Source organism: Pseudorca crassidens, chromosome 15 (genome assembly GCF_039906515.1).
Source record: "Pseudorca crassidens isolate mPseCra1 chromosome 15, mPseCra1.hap1, whole genome shotgun sequence".
Lineage (NCBI taxonomy): Eukaryota > Metazoa > Chordata > Mammalia > Artiodactyla > Delphinidae > Pseudorca > Pseudorca crassidens.
The window spans coordinates 85,625,673-85,643,183 of record NC_090310.1 but is presented as its reverse complement, the minus strand read 5'-3'; the positions used below and the strand labels follow the sequence as shown (position 1 = coordinate 85,643,183).

General features: G+C 52.6%; 1 protein-coding gene across 3 annotated transcripts in view; it reads right to left on the bottom strand.

Annotated features, from left to right (window-relative positions):
- Window positions 1-17,511, bottom strand: part of PHACTR3 (phosphatase and actin regulator 3) — a 238,390-nt gene that overhangs the window by 150,524 nt on the left and 70,355 nt on the right. Inside the window, exon 1 of one of the 3 annotated variants that reach the window (XM_067708626.1) lies at window positions 5,199-5,367. The exons of the other annotated variants lie outside the window; for them this stretch is intronic. The gene's annotated coding sequence lies outside the window, so the exon portion shown is untranslated. Of the gene's footprint in view, window positions 1-5,198; window positions 5,368-17,511 lie in introns of those variants that run through there. 3 annotated transcript variants of the gene reach the window in all.

Sequence of the window (17,511 nt, the reverse complement as noted above, 5' to 3'; positions counted from 1 at the left end):
TCAGGACAGAAGCTGAGGGTCACCCTCAGCCCTCCCGTCCTGTCACTCCCTCGGCCGATCCCACTGGCTCCACCTTCTACCTGCGCCCACCCCTGCCCTGCCGTGGTCAGTCACTGCCATCTCCACCTGGATCGCAGCAGTGACCTCGGGACTGGCCTGACTCCCTGGCCCTTGCCTGCCCTCACACAGTGGCCTGGGGGTCCCCGAAATCCTACGTCCGATCTCAAGTCTCTGGGTTTCAAACCTTCCGATGGCTCCTGGCACACTGGGCACAAAACCCAAAGTCCTGGCAGCCCCCTCCTACGACCTTGCCGGCTCTCTCCTACAGCTCCTGGACCCCCGGGGGCTCCCACAGGGGGCCTTTGCCCTGATGGTTCCCGCCCCCCTGCCCCCGATATCCAATGGTTCATTTCCTCACTGCCCTCCAGTTCTGGCTCCAATGTCACCTCCTCAGTGATGCCCACCCTGATTCAAACACTCAGCTGTCTCCCGCCCACCACATGTAGGCTCCCGTCCCCCTGCCCTCCCTTCCCCTGCCAATTTCCCACCACATTTATGACCAGCGTGCGGGGTGATTCCCTACCGGTGATGGGTACTGGCTATTGCCGCCCCTCTCCCATCAGATGCAGGCCCCCAGGGACCAGCTAACGTGCCTGCTCTGCTCACCGATATCCCGACAGCCAGAACAGTGCCCACACTCTGGGGCAGTAGACATCGGTTTAGTTCAATGAAGAGGCTAGATTCCCACCCACGGCTACTCCCGGTGGGGCCTGGGCAGTGAGCTTTGTGAATCTAATCTGGGGGCTTGAAGTTTAGCAACATGAAACTTGTTGTCGTCTCAGCCTCCCAAGGGGTCTGCTGAGATATATGTTTGCCTCTTGGACTCCTGAGTACGTCGGTCACACTGTTAATGCTTTTATCAATTCCATCGTCTACCCAGTTGTTAACCTGCCAAGGTGTTAAGGCAAATACTGATGCTGCAGGACTTAGGATAGAGCCCTGTGGCATTCCTCTAGAGACCTGGGGGTCAGCACTATTACAGTTATCAAAATGTCTTACCATTTTTTTAACATACAGAAAAGTAGAAAAAATAGTAAAATGAACAATTATATATACACCACCGAGACTCCACAATTGTTAACATCTTGCTGCATTTCCTCTGTGTGGTGTGTGTGTCTGATCTCCACCCAGACAGCTACCTCATGGGAAAAATCACAAGTCAGCAAACTTTTTCTGCAACAGGCCAGACAGTAAATATTCTCATCAGTGTGGGCCTACGGTCCCCGTATCAAGTACCCCCTGTTTGGAAGCTCACACGAATTACTCGCCGGGAGACGCAGACCCGGCCAGTCTATCTCCAAGCCCCAAGGCTGAGCACTTGGTTACCCTCCCTCGAGGGAGTGAGTAGCCAGGCCTGAGGGTGGGCAGCAGAGCCCAGAAGGGACCAGAGGACTCCCCACCCTGCCCTGCTCTCCCCACCACATTAGTGGGGAAGAATGTGGGCTTGGGGGTCAATGGGCTCAAGATTGGGATGAGGGGCAACTTCCTTACACTTCTAAACCTCAGTTTGCCCATCTGTCAAATGGCAGCAACGGTAGGACCTGCCTTCCAGGCCCTAGTGAGGATGAGGGAGATGGGCAAAGAGCCAGCACGCGCTGTGTGCTCACCCGTGGTGGGGTGGGGGGAGCTGCTGGGAAGACACAGGTGAGGTGCTTTATTTCCCAGGGTGAAATTTAATAATTCTGGATTCCTATTGTGCTACTTACTTGGATCAGAAGCCGTGCGGGAAAAAGAAGGAAAGAAAACGGAGAGATGGGAACGGGAGGAAGGAAGGAAAGGAGACAGTCCTAGGGCCTGATGGCAGCGACTCGCGGGGCCCACGGTGGGCGCCTGACCCCACACACCCCTGCACCGTGTTTCCCCCTCGACGCGAGAGCCCTGAGCCTCGACTCCGGGCCACCCTTTTGTTCCGGGAGAAGAGCTCTCCAGCTGGTACTAATTCCACCCACCTCTTTGTCCCCAGTCAGGTTCTAGGAGCTTCTCCCCGCAGTGTCACAGGTCCTAAGCGTATGGAATTCTTCTGTTAACAACACAGGGGCGCAACTGCAGTAGGGGGCTTATGTCAGGGAAGAAGCCGAGTTCCAGGAAGGAACTTTACACCAGTGCCAGTAAGACAGCCCGAAAGAGACATGAACCAGGGGCATGATCGTGTCCCAGGGACTAACTGTAACAGCGACGGGGCTGCGTGTGTGTCCACGCACGTGCCCGACACACCCAGAGCAACTTAGCTCTAAACACCCATCATGAGGCACACACAAAAAAGACAAGATGAGCCCTCAGCCCTATTACGGTTCCTAACGTGCTAATATGATTTTTGAACGTGCAGAAAAGTGTTAAGACTAGATAATGAACACCCCCAGGTTCAGCAATTGTTAATATTTTGTTCTATGTGTTCATATATTTACTCACACATACGTCTCTTACAGACCGTGGGCACTGTTGAACCATCTCAAAGTAAGTGGTCTAAAATTGTGACACTTCACCTCTCCACAGTTCAGCCTTATCCCCCTGAAGTAATGTCACATCCAACCAACTAAGTCCCTGGATCATCTAATACTCAGCCTTTTTGTGAAATAAAGTTTTTCTGTAAACATTTCTTTTCCTATCAAGTTCATCTTCAACCATGTGGACAGGATACAAACCAATAGAAACCTCCTGCTCTGCTATCTGAACACTTTCTAAATTGGCTCTAGAATTAGGCCTTTTCTCCCCACTCTAATTATTTACTGACCTTCACTGTGATTCTAAGAGTGGTCCTGACCAGGGGCATCACCCGGGAATACACTAGAAATGCAAATTCTCACACCCATCCCAGACCTGCAGAATCAGAAACTCTGCAGGTGGGGCTGCAATGGCTCCTGTGACAAGCCCTGCCCCCCTCCCCGGGGGATTCTGATGCAGGTTCTCAAACTCTGGACCACTGCTCTCTGCCCTCTGAGCCAACAGCTGGAAGAATACTCCCTCCCTCCCATCCAGGTGCTCACGCCAGCCAGCCAGCCAGCCAGCCAGCCAGCCAGCCAGCCGGGAAATTAGCACAGAAATAAAATAAACCGTTAGATTTTATTTTGCATGTATCTTTTGAAGTTAATGGGTATTATCTTAACCTCCCGCCTAAGTAACGACAATACAATATGCTCAGGCAAAGATTATTTCTGCCCCACAAAAAACAGATTGCAGAACACAGTAAGCTCTGCAAGTAGATGGGATTCTGCTGTGACATGTCAAATTGTGTCAAGAAGCAATGAAGAAAGGGAGCTAAAAATAGCACCACAAGGCTGAGCAGAAAGGGCTCTGGTTCATCAACTCCAGGACCAGAAAGAAAAACAGCCTCTGGCCACTCCTTAGGTCCCAGCGGGCCCTGGACACAAGAAGCTGGCTGCTCTGTCCATATACCATGTGCCCTCATGCCCACAGCTCCACGGGTACAAAGCGAAGGGCCCCAGGGGAGGCAGGAGTGAGCAGGTTGCTCCCAGGATGATACTTTACAGTCTAAAAATAGAACGTTCTGCACTTGCAAGGTACAGCAGTCAGTCACCCCACAAGTAAAGCTATTGCCTTATGTAACAACAATGTAATTAACAATCGCATAAGTCACAGGCTGCCAATCATACTGACTCAGGGCTCAATTGCCTGGTAACCAAAGAGTTAATGCCAAAATAATAATAATAATAATACAGGGAAAAGAAAGTCTATATCTACTCCATGTGGGCAGAGAACTACAAACTGCCAAGCCACCCATGGGTGTGGCTCTGGAGGGAAGGTCCTTTATGGTAAGGCAACTGCGCTTTCATAAGGGCTTCTTCTTTCAGCTCGCCTGGTAAAAGTTGTGAGATTAAACTAAACAGCAGCAAATTTGCAGCGTGTCTTACTGGGAATATTTGCTTCTCAGAGAGTCACACCTAGGTGACAGCTGACATGATGGCTCTAGGACAAGTGTTCCCTTCTCTCCTTAATCAAACAATATACCCTTGATGATTTCTGAATGAACTTCAAGCATGGTGTTTTTTAATGATCTGTTACGCTTAGATTTTTGTAAGTGGTTACCATCATTATGAATTTGCATAAATCTGTAATTCATCCTCACAGCGTAACATGCCAAGGACATCCCACAAAAGAACTGCTAACTTACCATCTTTGCTCCCCACCCCCCCACCCCAACCCCCCACCCCACCCCCCACCCCACCCCCCCCACCCCCACCCCCCCCCACCCCCCGCTAAGAAAAAAAGCAAGCATTTCAGGGGAGGGGATTTGGCGTTCAGACAACTGCCGTCTCCTGAAGAAATTAGGATACAGATCACCATTTCCCTCTGGGGCCAAAAACTTGCAGCTTAGAAAGACAGCAGGGCACAGTCGGGAACCAATTTTGCTTTCAAGAACTTCCCACGACCCATATTACCACTCAGAATTAGTTTCCCCATTTCCCTCTTTGGCCCCAACTTCAGATATCCAACCTCACCGGCAAACCATTCTTCAGAACCCCAAATCCAAAAACTATGCTAAGTGCAAACTCACAGAAAAGCACAGCGTGCGCTCCTCCCCGCGCCCCGCCTCCCAAGCAGGGACTCTGTGGCGGAGATTCCCCAAGCGCACCGCCTCCTGACTGTGCCATCTTTTTCCCTGATGCTAAATGAAGGTTTAAACCTCCACTGTCGGAAACCTCCCCTACTTTGAATTTTGACAAAACCTGGCTTCAGAATAGGACCCCACGCAGTCAAAATGCACATCGACGACCATCTATTATTCCCTGGGAATCAGCTTACAAGCTGGAGATGAAAAGGCATCCAGGTGGGATTTTTATTTTTAGCCCAGAAGTAATAGGTTAAAATAGCATTCCTGTGGAAACAAAAGACTCTTTTTCTGGTCTCTGTGGCTGAAGGGCAGGACTGCTGGCTAATCCTGGCCTGACCCACCAGACACATAAAATCGACCCATCTGTGGGGAGAAGGGCACACCCATCTCTCAGCCCAGACTCCCAACCTGGCCATCTGATTCATGGCGGGGCGGGGCAGTCTTTCCCCCTCCGCTGGCCCTGGTTCTGTTCACTTTTGCAAAGTCTGTGCCTTCCTAAGAGGCCTCCCCTACAGAAGACGCCTACACCCCTCCCTCCTTCGGAGGCGTCTGGGGGAATCCCACTTACCTTCTGGTCAAAGAATCGTTCTGAATTAAGGTCCTCATTCTCCCAGGGAACTCTGTCTCCCTGCAGGCGCCTGGATCCTGTCTCTCCAAACCTCCCTCGGAGGCAGTGATTGGCAAACAGCCCTGCAGCGCTCCGGACTAGCTCAGCTCCCTGAGAAAAGCTCCAACCCGGAGCCGCACTGCAATTGTCAGGACGCTCCTGTCTGCCTTTTGGGGCCGAACACCATTATTATCTGTAAACATTTCTACATGCAGACATTACAGGAGTGCAGGTGGGGATGGGGTGCGGAGAGCGGCCCAGGGCCTGAGCCATCAGCTCATGGACCAAGCCCCCCCTGCTCTGCTGAGTGCCCACGATTTGCTCCCCAGCGCTGGCAGGACACTGCCCAGGCCAGCAGCTGGCCGCAGTCTGGCAGAAGTCACCAGAACCAAAGCCCTAAGTCCCACATTCAAAACCCACTGCGCCAGCAACTTCTCCTGGCCTAAGGCGAGGCCCATCGATCAGAGGGGTGCTCTCCTCTACCCCCACTGCTGCCACGCTGACCTTGGGGAGAGGGCACCTTGGCCCTGCACCGTCACGAGATGGCTGCTACAGGCTTAGATCAGGGAGGCTGCCCAGAGCCAAGCTGGGAGGGACCACGGCAGGAGAATGGGACTCTGACCTCCAACCTCGGTCAAAAGGTGCTGACGGCAGGGACCCTCACTGCACCTTCTACTCCAGGCCCGGATGGGCAGCAGACGGAAGGGGAGGCTCAGCTGAAGGCCCAGCACCTATTGCATCTATACCTCTATGGCTGGCTTAGGGATGACCGCCCAGCGAGGAGGGGCCCAGAGCGGGGTTTCTCAGCCTCAGCACTGTTGGCATCGGGGGCCCGTAGCGTGCATCGTAGGACGTCCAGCAGCACCCCGACCTCTCCCCATGAGATGCCAGAAGCCCCCAGCCCCAATTCTGACGACCCAAGTGTCTCCAGACATTGTGATGTCCCCTGGAGGGGGAAGAACTGTCCCTGGTTGGGATTTCTAATCTAGAGAAAGGCAGCTTGGGTCTGAATCCTGCTGTCACCACCTCATGACGGTGTCAACTTGGGAAAGCAACAACTCCTCTGGGCCTCAGTGTTCTCACCTGCAAAGGGGGTAATAAGGCTGTCAGGGGTTTAGGCCAGGGCCAGGAGCTGATTAGTGAAGGTCTTGCTATTGAGTCTGCTTCACTGCACACCCAGAGGGGCCCAGATCCTTCCTGCTGATGGAGGAAAACCCCAGGTGTTGGGGGCTGGGCTCTGGAGCAAGGCTGACCCGGGCCTGAGTTCTGTGTCCACCACATTGCAGCCAGGGTTTCACGCCCCACTGTGTACCTCCGTTTCCCCAAGTGTACAGCGTGGATCCCCCTCCCCAGGGCTGGTGTGAGGTAAGCAAAGTGCTTATCACACAGTAAAGGCTCCAACGAAGAGCTGGGGGGGGGGGGCGGGTTGGGGGGGGGAGGTAATCCCAAGGGCAGGGCTCAGAGGAGAGTCAGGCCCCCCTCACACAGCCCTGGAGCGAGCACACAAACGCGGAACATTTTTTGGGAGTTAGCCGCGTTTGGGGTCTCTCTGGAAACCTCTAATTCCAGCAGCCACGGATAGGCTGCTTCTGCCTTTCAGAAAAGAGGCCTTGCCCTGCTAATGGGACCTCTCTGCCATCCCGCTGGGGAGGGGCCAGCCCGATGCGCTTACAGCTGAAGTGGGCCGCCAATTTCTGCCCCTTTTCAGGGTCAGGAAGACTGAGGACTGGAATCTCGGCTGAAGGCAGAGGACGGAAACATAAACGGTTCACTCTCCCTCGACTCGCGTGCAAAGCAGCTCCGCAGGCAGCGCGGGGCTGCCAGGCGGGGGGAGCGCCGGGCCCCCTTTGCCAGGCCTGGTCTCACCCTCACTCGTGAGCGTCCTGAGGGCGGGCACTTCTGTCTGGCGGGGAGACTGAGGCTGCAAGAGGTAAAATGAGCTCCCAAGGCCACACGTTAGGAGGTGGCACAGAAGCCACTCCTGTCTGACCCGGGCCTGGGGGCGGCCCTCCGCAGCTCCGAGGTGCCGACATCCAGGGTCCACGAATCACTGTCCAGCTCAGGGCAGTCCCAAGGGAGCACCAAGCAAGGTCAGGTACAAGGCCTGCTCCCGGGAGCTCCCGACCCAGCTGTGCACCTGCCACACGCGGAGCCCCAGAACCCGGCTGTGAGCAGTGACCCAGGCCAAGTCACTGAGCCAGACGGGGTTAACAGCAGAAACGCCGCTGAGCCTGGTGCCAGGCTCCCAGGAGGCACGCAGCGCCCCGGGACCAGCTCTCACGAGGACGATTCATCATCACGTTCCTCCCATCTGTGTTCCAGGGACCCCATCACTGCCGGGTCTTCCAATACCAGGTCTTACTGAATCCTCACAAGAGGCCATGGAGGGAGGGATTTCATCCCCATGGTACAGATGGGGAAATTGAGACCCAAAGAGGCTCAGGTGGGAGGGAGACCCCACCCCAGTCTCAGGACACTCCTGCCACAATGGCATATAAACCATGAGAAGATGACAGATGAGTCAGGATTATCCCAGAAGGAGGCCCCGAAAGCTCCCAGCTTATTTAAATCCACAAACCATATCGACCCAGACGCTGGGGAGAAACCAGTGAAACGAGGTGCGCTCCCGTCCCCGGACACCTCACAGTTCTCTGGGACAGACCACACCATCCACTGGCAACTCCGCTGGGCTCTGCCCTCAGGATCTCTCTCAATTCCGTCCCCTCCTCGCCACCCCCATCAACACCAGCCTAGACTAAGCCACGCCCATCTCTCCCCTGGAAGCCCATCCACTGTCTCCCCGCTCCCCTGTGAGCTGTCCATCCACCAAAGGTCAGACTCAGCGGACTTCCCGAATCCTCCTGGAGAGTGTGGGTCGGGGTGGGTTTACCCACCTCGTGGATGAGGAATGCGGCTGTGAGGGCAGGGGGAGAGGCGGGGAGCTGCACCTAAGGCACAGCTGTGCCAGGGGAAGCCAGGAGCAGGGGCTGAGAGGCAGACGGCAACGCTCACGGGTATCCTCACGTGCCGTGTGCCGAGCACGGGCAGAGTCCTGTTTAATCTCACATCCCAGAAGGGTGCGATATCACTCTCCCTGATGTCCAGGAGGGGAAACTGAGGCTCAGAGCGGGCACGTGACAAGCCTGAGGTCACAGTTAGCTCGCAGCCAAGCGCTATATGACTACTGCCTTCCCGGGACGCCTGGGACCTGCACACAGGTTATCTCCTTTCCAGCCCCACGTGTCCACAAGGGATGGGCCTTCCTATCATCCCCGAACTAGAGACGTGAAACTGAGGCTCAGAGAGGCGGTGGGCCGAGGCCCGCAGCGATGAAGCAGGGCTGGGGGAGCACCAGGTGTTGTGGCCCTAGCACAGGGCTTCTCAGCCCCGGCGCTGCAGACGCTGCGGCCCAGCCATGCTCTGCCATGGGGGTGCCCCATGCGCCGCGGGATGTTTAGCAGCGTCGCTGGTCTCTACCCTCTAGAGGCCAATAGAACTTCCTCCCAGTTGTGTCAACCAAAATGTCTGCAGACATTGCCAAAACCACCCCCAGTGGAGAACCGCTGCTCTGGAAGGAAGAAGAACACAGGGACATCTGGACGTGGGTTGTACGGCTTTTGCCTCTAACTGGGGGTCCGAGACTTATTTTCCCTGGAAAATGCACAATAAGAGGAGCATTGCTGGCCCCTTAAACAACATCCCTTCTCTTTGTCCACGCAGCACAGACACTACACCGTGGGCACTGCCCTGGCAATGGCAGCCAATGACGTCTGCCTGACCCCGCCCCAGAATGCGGTCACTCGTGAGAGCTGTGGTCACAGCCGCAGGCATCTAGGCTTCCTCGCGGCGGAATTTCTGGAAGCGTTTCTAGCTGGGGTCTGATGGACCACATTTTAGAATGAAGGACACACACTTTATGCCCACGGCTGTTACCGAGAGGCCAGGCTGGGGACACAGGAATGTGAAGGTGGACCAGGTGTGAGCTCTCCATGCAGGGGGCGGGGGCTTTGACACACTGGACGGGGTGGGTCTTGCCCAAAGTGGGCGGCCAGCACTTGGCCATCCGTTCTTCCAGTTTTGCAAATCGAGAACACCTCCAAGCATGGCTTTAGGCCGTGGAAACAGAGCAGTGAACAAAATGGAGGGAAACCTTGTCCTCAAGAGAGGCCCATTGTGGCAGCTCGGCATTGCCTGAAGCTCTGAGGTTTTCAAGCCATGCCAGAAGTCCAGATGTTTGTGTAGAATCCCCCAGCTGTTAAATCCTCGTTCAGTTACACACACACACACACACACACACACACACACACACACACACACACACACACACACATACCGTTCAAACCAAACCAACCACATCTACAGGCTAAACTTGGCCCCCGGGCTGCCTGTTTGGACCTTGGGTTTCTATCCTTCCTTTCTGCCAGATTCAGAGAAAAGCAGGGCTGGGCCACCTCCCTGGGCTGCCTCTAGACTCTGTGGCTTTCAACCAGGCTTAAGAGAGAAAGGAGAAGGCATCACGGCTTAGAGGGAACTGTGACTTACCTTTGAGCTTCCCTGGCGAGGAGGGGGAGAGCACACGGAGTGCTCTGCCTGAAGCCCGAGGGGGCAGAGACAGCCTTTGTCCCCATTTTACAGATGTGGGAAGTGAGGCTCAGAGGGTTCCAGCCACCAGGCTGAGCTCACACCACGAGCCAATGAGAGGGGCAGAACTTGAAGACACGTGTCTGCTAACAAAGCTTAAGGTTCTGTTGCTCAGCTGAACTGTCCATCTCTCTTGGTACGTCGTTGCTGAGTTGCCCACCAGGAAGGAGCTTACTTTGGGAGAACCTGGACTGATACGGAAGAAGGATCCTCTATGGAGAGGGAGGATGTATGTTTCTGATGGGGGACAGCTTTGTATTCTCTGAGAACAAATCAAAACGGCCACGGAGCAAGGGGCTGTACCATCTCCGTGAAACAAACAAGCCCCACTAGGACTTAGGAAAGAGCCTGCCATTCCCAGCACACACTTGTGGCCAGCTCAGCAGAACCCACTGGTTATCTCCAGCCAGTAATTAAGCAGATGATTCCGACTCTGAAGCAAGGGCAGGGTCTAAACGATTGACGCAAAGCTCACTTTCCCAAGACACGCTCTCGGTCAGACTTACCGGGAATCCGCTGCTGAGAGGGTGAAGTTCGCACAGCTGCTTGGCAGGGAGGCCAACTCTGCGCTCACGTCTCCTTTGGTCTACGAGACCAAACCCCAGAGACAGGTGACCTGCTGGGCCAACGTGAGATTGGGATTCTACCTGGACCTTTAGGGCAGATGGGAAGGTGAGACGTTCACTGTATTTGACTGGGCACTGAGCACTTCCAGGCTCTCTCCTCATCCCCAGCTGATGTTCTATCTCATTTCCCACTCCTCCAGGGGGAGTGGTGAAATCAAACACCTTTGTGTATTGCTAGGAGCACTTTAAATCACCACAAGCCCCCGGAATGGCAATGCTGCATTATTTTTCAAGAGGTGCAGAACGTTGAACTTCTTCATGTCTCAGAATCTATCCTGAAGAAAGAGCCCTAAATACAGAGAACACCACATGCACGAAGGCTCTTCTGCTGTATTCGCAACCAGGCTGAAAACTTTGAAGCAAATTATCCAACAGAAGGAGGACCATTGAAGTAAATTTCACTAAAGTGGGTATTCCATTGAGAAACACTGCTCATGCCTGCAATTTTGGAAACTAAACTTCAGTTTGGACTACTTGCAATAAATCCTTATGTTTGGTGACAAAAGAAAAGAAAACAAAGTGAACCAGGTGCAAAGTAAGCGTGTCATACTCTCAGGGTAGGAGGTAAGAGCAAGCACCTTAGGCACGTGTGAGGGTTGAGAACATGTGAAGGGACCAGGAGAAGCCTCGGTCCAGGCTATAATGGTTAACAGAAGGACATTCACTGTCCTCTGATGAATCAGGGCAGAAGGTTTCACAGGGGACGTCAGATTCTGAGAGCTGACTTGTGAAAGACAGCATCCTGGCATCCAGATGGTTGGCAGAAGATGTCTGGTGCTTCCAGTAAGTGAGGCACATGAGACCTGGATGAAGGTCTTAACAAGTCTGTGAGACTGGGATATACAAGAAGATGGGCAAGCAGCTCTCTGGGCTTGGCCGAGGCTGGGGAAATGGCTAAGGCACGGTCGTGATTTCTGCCATCAGTGAGGAGCCGGAACCCTGAGACCAGGAGAGAGACGTCTGAAGGCTGGGGATGGGGGCTATAGGTCAAGGCTGAGATCCAACGGAGACTGAGACCATGCCTGGTTCTGGGATCCAGGCTGGGTCAGCGAGGAAACCGTGCCAGGAAAGGGCTATGGGACAGGAAGGAGGGGGGCTGGGGTACAGAGTCACGTGGAGGTTGAGGGCAGGCACAGCTGTATAGAGTGCTGGCTGCTTGACTTAGTGCTGGAGGAAGAGCCATTCTAAGGGTGCGGCAAGGAAGCTGGGCAACCGAAGGAAACTGAAGACAGGAACCGACAAGTGATCTCTCTCTCTCTCTAAATGCAAAGTTCTTTAGCATCACTCCTTTTGCTGATTTTTCACTTCCTTGCCGTCTTTTTCTGAGGGAAGGTTACCGTTTTTCTTATCCACCTGCTTATTATTTATCCATCAACCACCATTTTCCCAGGCTCCTAAATAAAGTATTTCCTTAATAAAAGAGAATCTACAATGAAGTGGGATTTTTCTCACCTGAGTGTTTAGGAAAGGACGAATCACAAGCGTTTGTCAATAATTCACGCTCAGGAGGAACGTGGACGTTTCACCAAGCGTCGCGTAATCGCGGACACTCTCCAGCCGACGGGTTTGGTGAATGTAAAGTAGAATCCTGAGGCGGAACTCCTCCATTAAAAGTAAAAACAAAACCAAACCCAGACTGGTTCTGTGTCGAGCACTTTCAAGCATTACATGATTCTTTCCATGACCCTGTTCGTGTTTTCAACTCTGTTGTACAAAGGAAGCAACCTGAGAAGCTCAGAGACCTCCCCGAGGCCACACAGCTGGGAAGTGGCCAAGCTGGTCAGCGCCGAGAGCCCGGGGAAGCTGGGCCCTCCCAGCCCCGACGCTGAACCTGGCACTGTGTGAGGCCTCGGGGGTCCCCACGCTGTGAAGGTCCTCACAGCCTTTACTGAGCTGAGCCGACAATCTAGGCATCAGCTTTTCAGAACAGCTTTCGCCAAGTAAGGATGAACCGAAAGGTTTCCAGCCTCACTCACGTGAAAAAGGAGAAGAGGTTAAGGCGAGACGCCCGAGGCTGCCACCAGGTCCGGTCTCACCGCCCGCGCACCCGTGATCTCATGTCCCCGGATCAGTGGTCCTGATGTCTTTACGCTGCTCTCTGTCTGTCCCACCCAGCTACTCAAGCAGGAAGTCTGGATCCATCCTTGACTCCTCCTCCCTCCCTGTAGTGGGTTCAGGGGTGCTCCCCCCCAAATTCATGTCTACCCAGAACCTCAGAATGAGACCTTATTTAGACATAGGGTCTTTGCAGATGTAATTAGTTCATTAAAATGAGATCTCCCTGGTGGGTCCTAAATCCGATGACTGGCGTCCTTATAAAAAGAGGTGAGGACACAGGGAGAAGCCACGTGAAGACGGAGGCAGGGATTCGTGATGAAGCCACACGCCAGGGATGCCAGGAGCCCCAGGAGCTGGAAGAGGCAGGACGGACCCTCCCCCAGAGCCTGCAGAGGGAGCATGGCCCTGCTCACACCTTGATTTCAGATTGCTGGCCTCCTGGACTGGGAAACAAATAAATTTCTGTTGTTTTAGGCTCCCCAGTTTGTGCTTGTTGTTGAGGAAACTCGCAGGCTGTCCTTCACCCACCCAGTTAATTCCATCATCAAGTCACATGAAGTTTACTCTTAAAATACTCAGAGTTACTCCAGGTCGCTCCAACCCACTCCCTACCTCCAGCCCAGGACCAGGGCCCCAGAGCCTCCTGCCTGGGTGTCTGCAAAGAAGCCCCCTTCCCTCCACCAGCTGCACCCTCCAGCCCCTTCTGCACCAGGGGGATCTCTTGAAAATGCAAATCTAGGGCTTCCCTGGTGGCGCAGTGGTTAAGAGTCCGCCTGCTGATGCAGGGGACACGGGTTCGTGCCCCGGTCCGGGAAGATCCCACATGCCGCGGAGCGGCTGGGCCCGTGAGCCATGGCCGCTGAGCCTGCGCGTCCAGAGCCTGTGCTCCGCAACGGGAGAGGCCACAACAGTGAGAGGCCCGCGTACCGCAAAAAAAAAAAAAAAGAAAGAAAGAAAATGCAAATCTAATCAGCTCACTCCTCTACTTCGCATCCTTCTACTTCTTCCCCCTTGTTTTTAGGATAAAATCCAGATTCCTTCACGTAGCTACGAAGCCCCATGACGTGGTCTCACCTACTTCTCCACATCATCTCACCTTCCTGCCCTCAGACACGCTGGCCTTTGCATTCGTGGAAACACACTGCCGGCTCCCACTGGGGACCCTTGCACACCGGGTCCTCTCTACCTGAATACTCTCCGCCTGCCGCTTCTCTCCCTCCTCATCTGGGAATGTTACTCCTCCTGGGGATCTCAGGGTATAGGCGGCTTCCTTGGGGGAAACCACCTCTGCCCCTGCCCCCACCCCAGGCTCGGTCAAGGTCCCCTGCCAAGTGCCCACCAGATCCTGGCTTCTGCACACATGCCCATCTGTCATTTCTTGTTCTGTGTCCATCTCTCCCTCTAGACTATGATCCCCCTGTGGGCAGAACTATTTCCTGGTTACCCCCATAACCCCAGGGTCTTGCATGGAGCCTGGCACATAGTAGGTCCCCAACAGATGGAGGTAAGTGCATGAATGAATGTATGGTCCACAGATGCACCTGGAAAGTCCCTGGAGTTCCGGGTTTACGTCTCCACATGATCTCCTAACAGCGCTGATTTCCTTTTGTGGGTTCACGAGAAACGGATCCAACCCAAAGACATCCAACTGGAAGGCAATGGGTCCACAGCAAGCGGGACTGTGGCCAGCACTCACCTCGTGAACTAGTAAAGCCAGGGCAGATTTGGTTTTCTGCACCATCTAACTGCCAAGGCCAGTCGTGCATACAGGTCAGATTTCCACCTGATTAGACATCCTGAGAACTCCCACTGAGAGGCAGGTCTGTCACTGCATGGCCAGCCTGACGTCCGAGGGAGCTGAGGCCACAAGCATGTAGGAAATTACATGTATTGGCATCTTTGGCCACAGAAAGAGTTCCCTATGGGAGGCCAAGCTGGACCAGTTTCCAACACGGTTAAGGAGATTGGACCAAATGTATTCACGGATACATGTTGCAGTCATGGCAGTCAAAGAACCAAGTCCTAAAATGAGGATCCTGGCAATTACCCATGGAGCATTACGATAGAAATGACCACTTGGATTTATCCCTACTACAGGGAATAACTTTGGAATCACACACCTCACAACATAGCAATATAAGAACAGCCCAGTTGGAAATGACCACTTTCTCTGGCTGAAACTTCCTTAAATCAGAGTAAAGTCATGGTACTTGGGTGAGCTCTTCTGCCAATTATGCCTTCAGCCCAATTCTCCTCTCACTATCAGGTAACTAAGAAGCTTTGTAAAGTTGGACAAGCCACTGTCTGCTTTAAAATTCTGAAAGTTGAAATTAGAAAAATGAGAAACCACAGCATGAAGAGATCCCGTCAAACAGACATTCAGGCAGCCCCATTCTCTTCCTCAACCTTCAGAAGTTTGAAAAAGGACGTAAGTAAGGGCAAACAAAGTATTTTCCAAAAGTGGAGTGATTTCCTTCGCTGGTCTCCTGATTTCCCTTTTCTATAATCTTCACAGACAAAGGCAATGACTACCATAAAATTTCCCTGTTTTAAAAAAAATTAACTAAATTAGAGATGTTTCATTAAACAACTCACTTTCTGGCTCTCCAAGAAAACGCTGTCCTTACTGTGAACATGCAGCGCTTCCGTATGACTAACATGTGTATGAAATCCAGAGTATGGTAATGGAGTGATAGAAAATATTATTGAAGGAGTTTGCTAGCTGACTGCTCTCACCCCTGAGAGAGTGGTGAGGGAAGCACAGGACGGGCAGGAACGTGCTGCCAGTTGAAGGAAGCTCTGATGGCCAGATGACAGATTAGAGGGTGGAGCAGCTCCAGCCACAGAGCGAGTTTGTATCCACGGGCTCCTCTTTCCCACAGGTAAATCGAGAAGACTGAAAGACCCCAAGATAGGGAGTGGCTTCCCCAAGTGACAGACAGCAGCCCTTTGAAAGTGGGGGGCCAAGGGGGAAACTCAAGAGAAATCCAACCTGGAAACTCCAGGCTTTCAGCTACTGAGGTCTAGCGTGCAGGGGAGAGTGGAGGAAACCCCTTCAAGGCATCACAGACCTTCACTGAGTGTTAGACAACTGCCCTCCCAAGTTTGGGAGCAGGGCAACAGACCAGAGAGAGCTCTCCAGTGGGGCCAGAGAGCAACAGTAAGTCTCTGTGGCCCCCATGTCTGCCAGCCAGGCTACAACACAGAGAAAGAAGTCTCAAGGTTCAGAAAGCTGGGACCTCAGATGTAAACAGAAAGAGACCTCTCAGTGCTCAGAGCCCAAGCCATGCAGAAGGAAAGTCCTGACCCTCCTTCCAAAGCACTTGAAGGCTGCAGTGAACTGTATCAAACCAAACCTACAAAAAAGTCCAGGGCTTCCCTGGTGGCGCAGTGGTTGAGAGTCCGCCTGCCGATGCAGGGGACACGGGTTCGTGCCCCGGTCCGGGAGGATCCCACATGCCACGGAGCGGCTGGGCCCGTGAGCCATGGCCGCTGAGCCTGCGCGTCCGGAGCCTGTGCTCTGCAGCGGGAGAGGCCACAGCAGTGAGAGGCCCGCGTACCGCAAAAAAACAAAAACAAAACAAAACAAAAAGTCCAGACTCAGCTCAACCATGGACAAGACTGACTCTGTGCTCCACCACTGATAGCCTGAAAGAAGAGGAATATACTGTTATTTGATACAAAATGTCTTACATGTGGTAAAAAGTAAGATGCGTGAAGAGGCAATAAAATTTGATCCATGATCAAGGGAGAAGATAGACAAGAGGAGAAGACCTAGGTAGTCTCCAAATATAAATTCCTCTTAATTTCAGTAGACTAGCTATTGAAACTAACAGATAGGGACTTTAACGATGATAAAAATCCTAAAGAATGGCGTGTAAAAGGTAGATAACATGTCTGAAGAGATGGAGAATTGAAACACATAGAAACTAAAAGAATGATCCTAATAGAAATGCTACAGTGGAAAATACAATATCAGAAATGAAGAATTCATTATATGGGCTTAATGACAGACTAGGCAGAGCAAGGGAAATGATCAGTGAACTTGAAGACAGGTATAGGAGGCTGGTAGCTCCACAACAGCAACAAGCTAAATTGTAGATCAGCTATTTTATCAGAGAAAGAGACAGCTAAGAATAGCCCTCTTGGCCAAAGATCGGCTCTTTGGCAAAAGGGTACAAATATAATTGGATCAGACTGTAGAGGAACTTAAGCCCTTGAGAATTGTTGGAAGTAATAGAGCAATCAGTTGGCAGTTAGTGGGGCCTAACAGCTTCGTGTGATACCAACAGAAGTCAACAGCTTAAAAGAAAAATTAGGAAAAGAAACCCTCAGAGAGAGACCTACTAAAAGTACCGTCATCTCAGAGTGACTGTGCACATCTCCAAGGACGCATCCGCTGAGAAGCAACGCCAAGGACTCCACATTGGGGATAGGGGTGGGTGGGGGTGGGTGGGGGTGGTGTTAAACAAAGAAACAGCCTATCTAAGTCACAAAACATATAACTAAGCAAACAACAAGCCTGAGAGAAGGGAAAATCAGTATCCAGTGTTGCTAAAATATATTATCTAAAACCCCCATTTGGGGAAAAATAGTTATAAAGTGTGTAAACAAACAGGAAAACGTGACCAGTACATAAGGAAAAAAGCAAACAACTGAAACAGCCTATGAAAGGACCCAGATGTCGGACTTAACAGACAAAGACGTCAAAGCAGCTATTATAAATATGTTCGAAGACTAAAGAAAACTATTCTCGGAGAGAGGGGGAAGATGGTGGAAGAGTAAGACGCGGAGATCACCTTCATCCCCAGAGATACACCAGAAATACATGTGGAACAACTACACGTGGAACAACTCCTACAGAACACCTACTGAACGCGGGCAGACGACCTCAGACCTCCCAAAAGGCAAGAAAGTCCCCACGTACCTGGGTAGGGAAAAAGAATAAG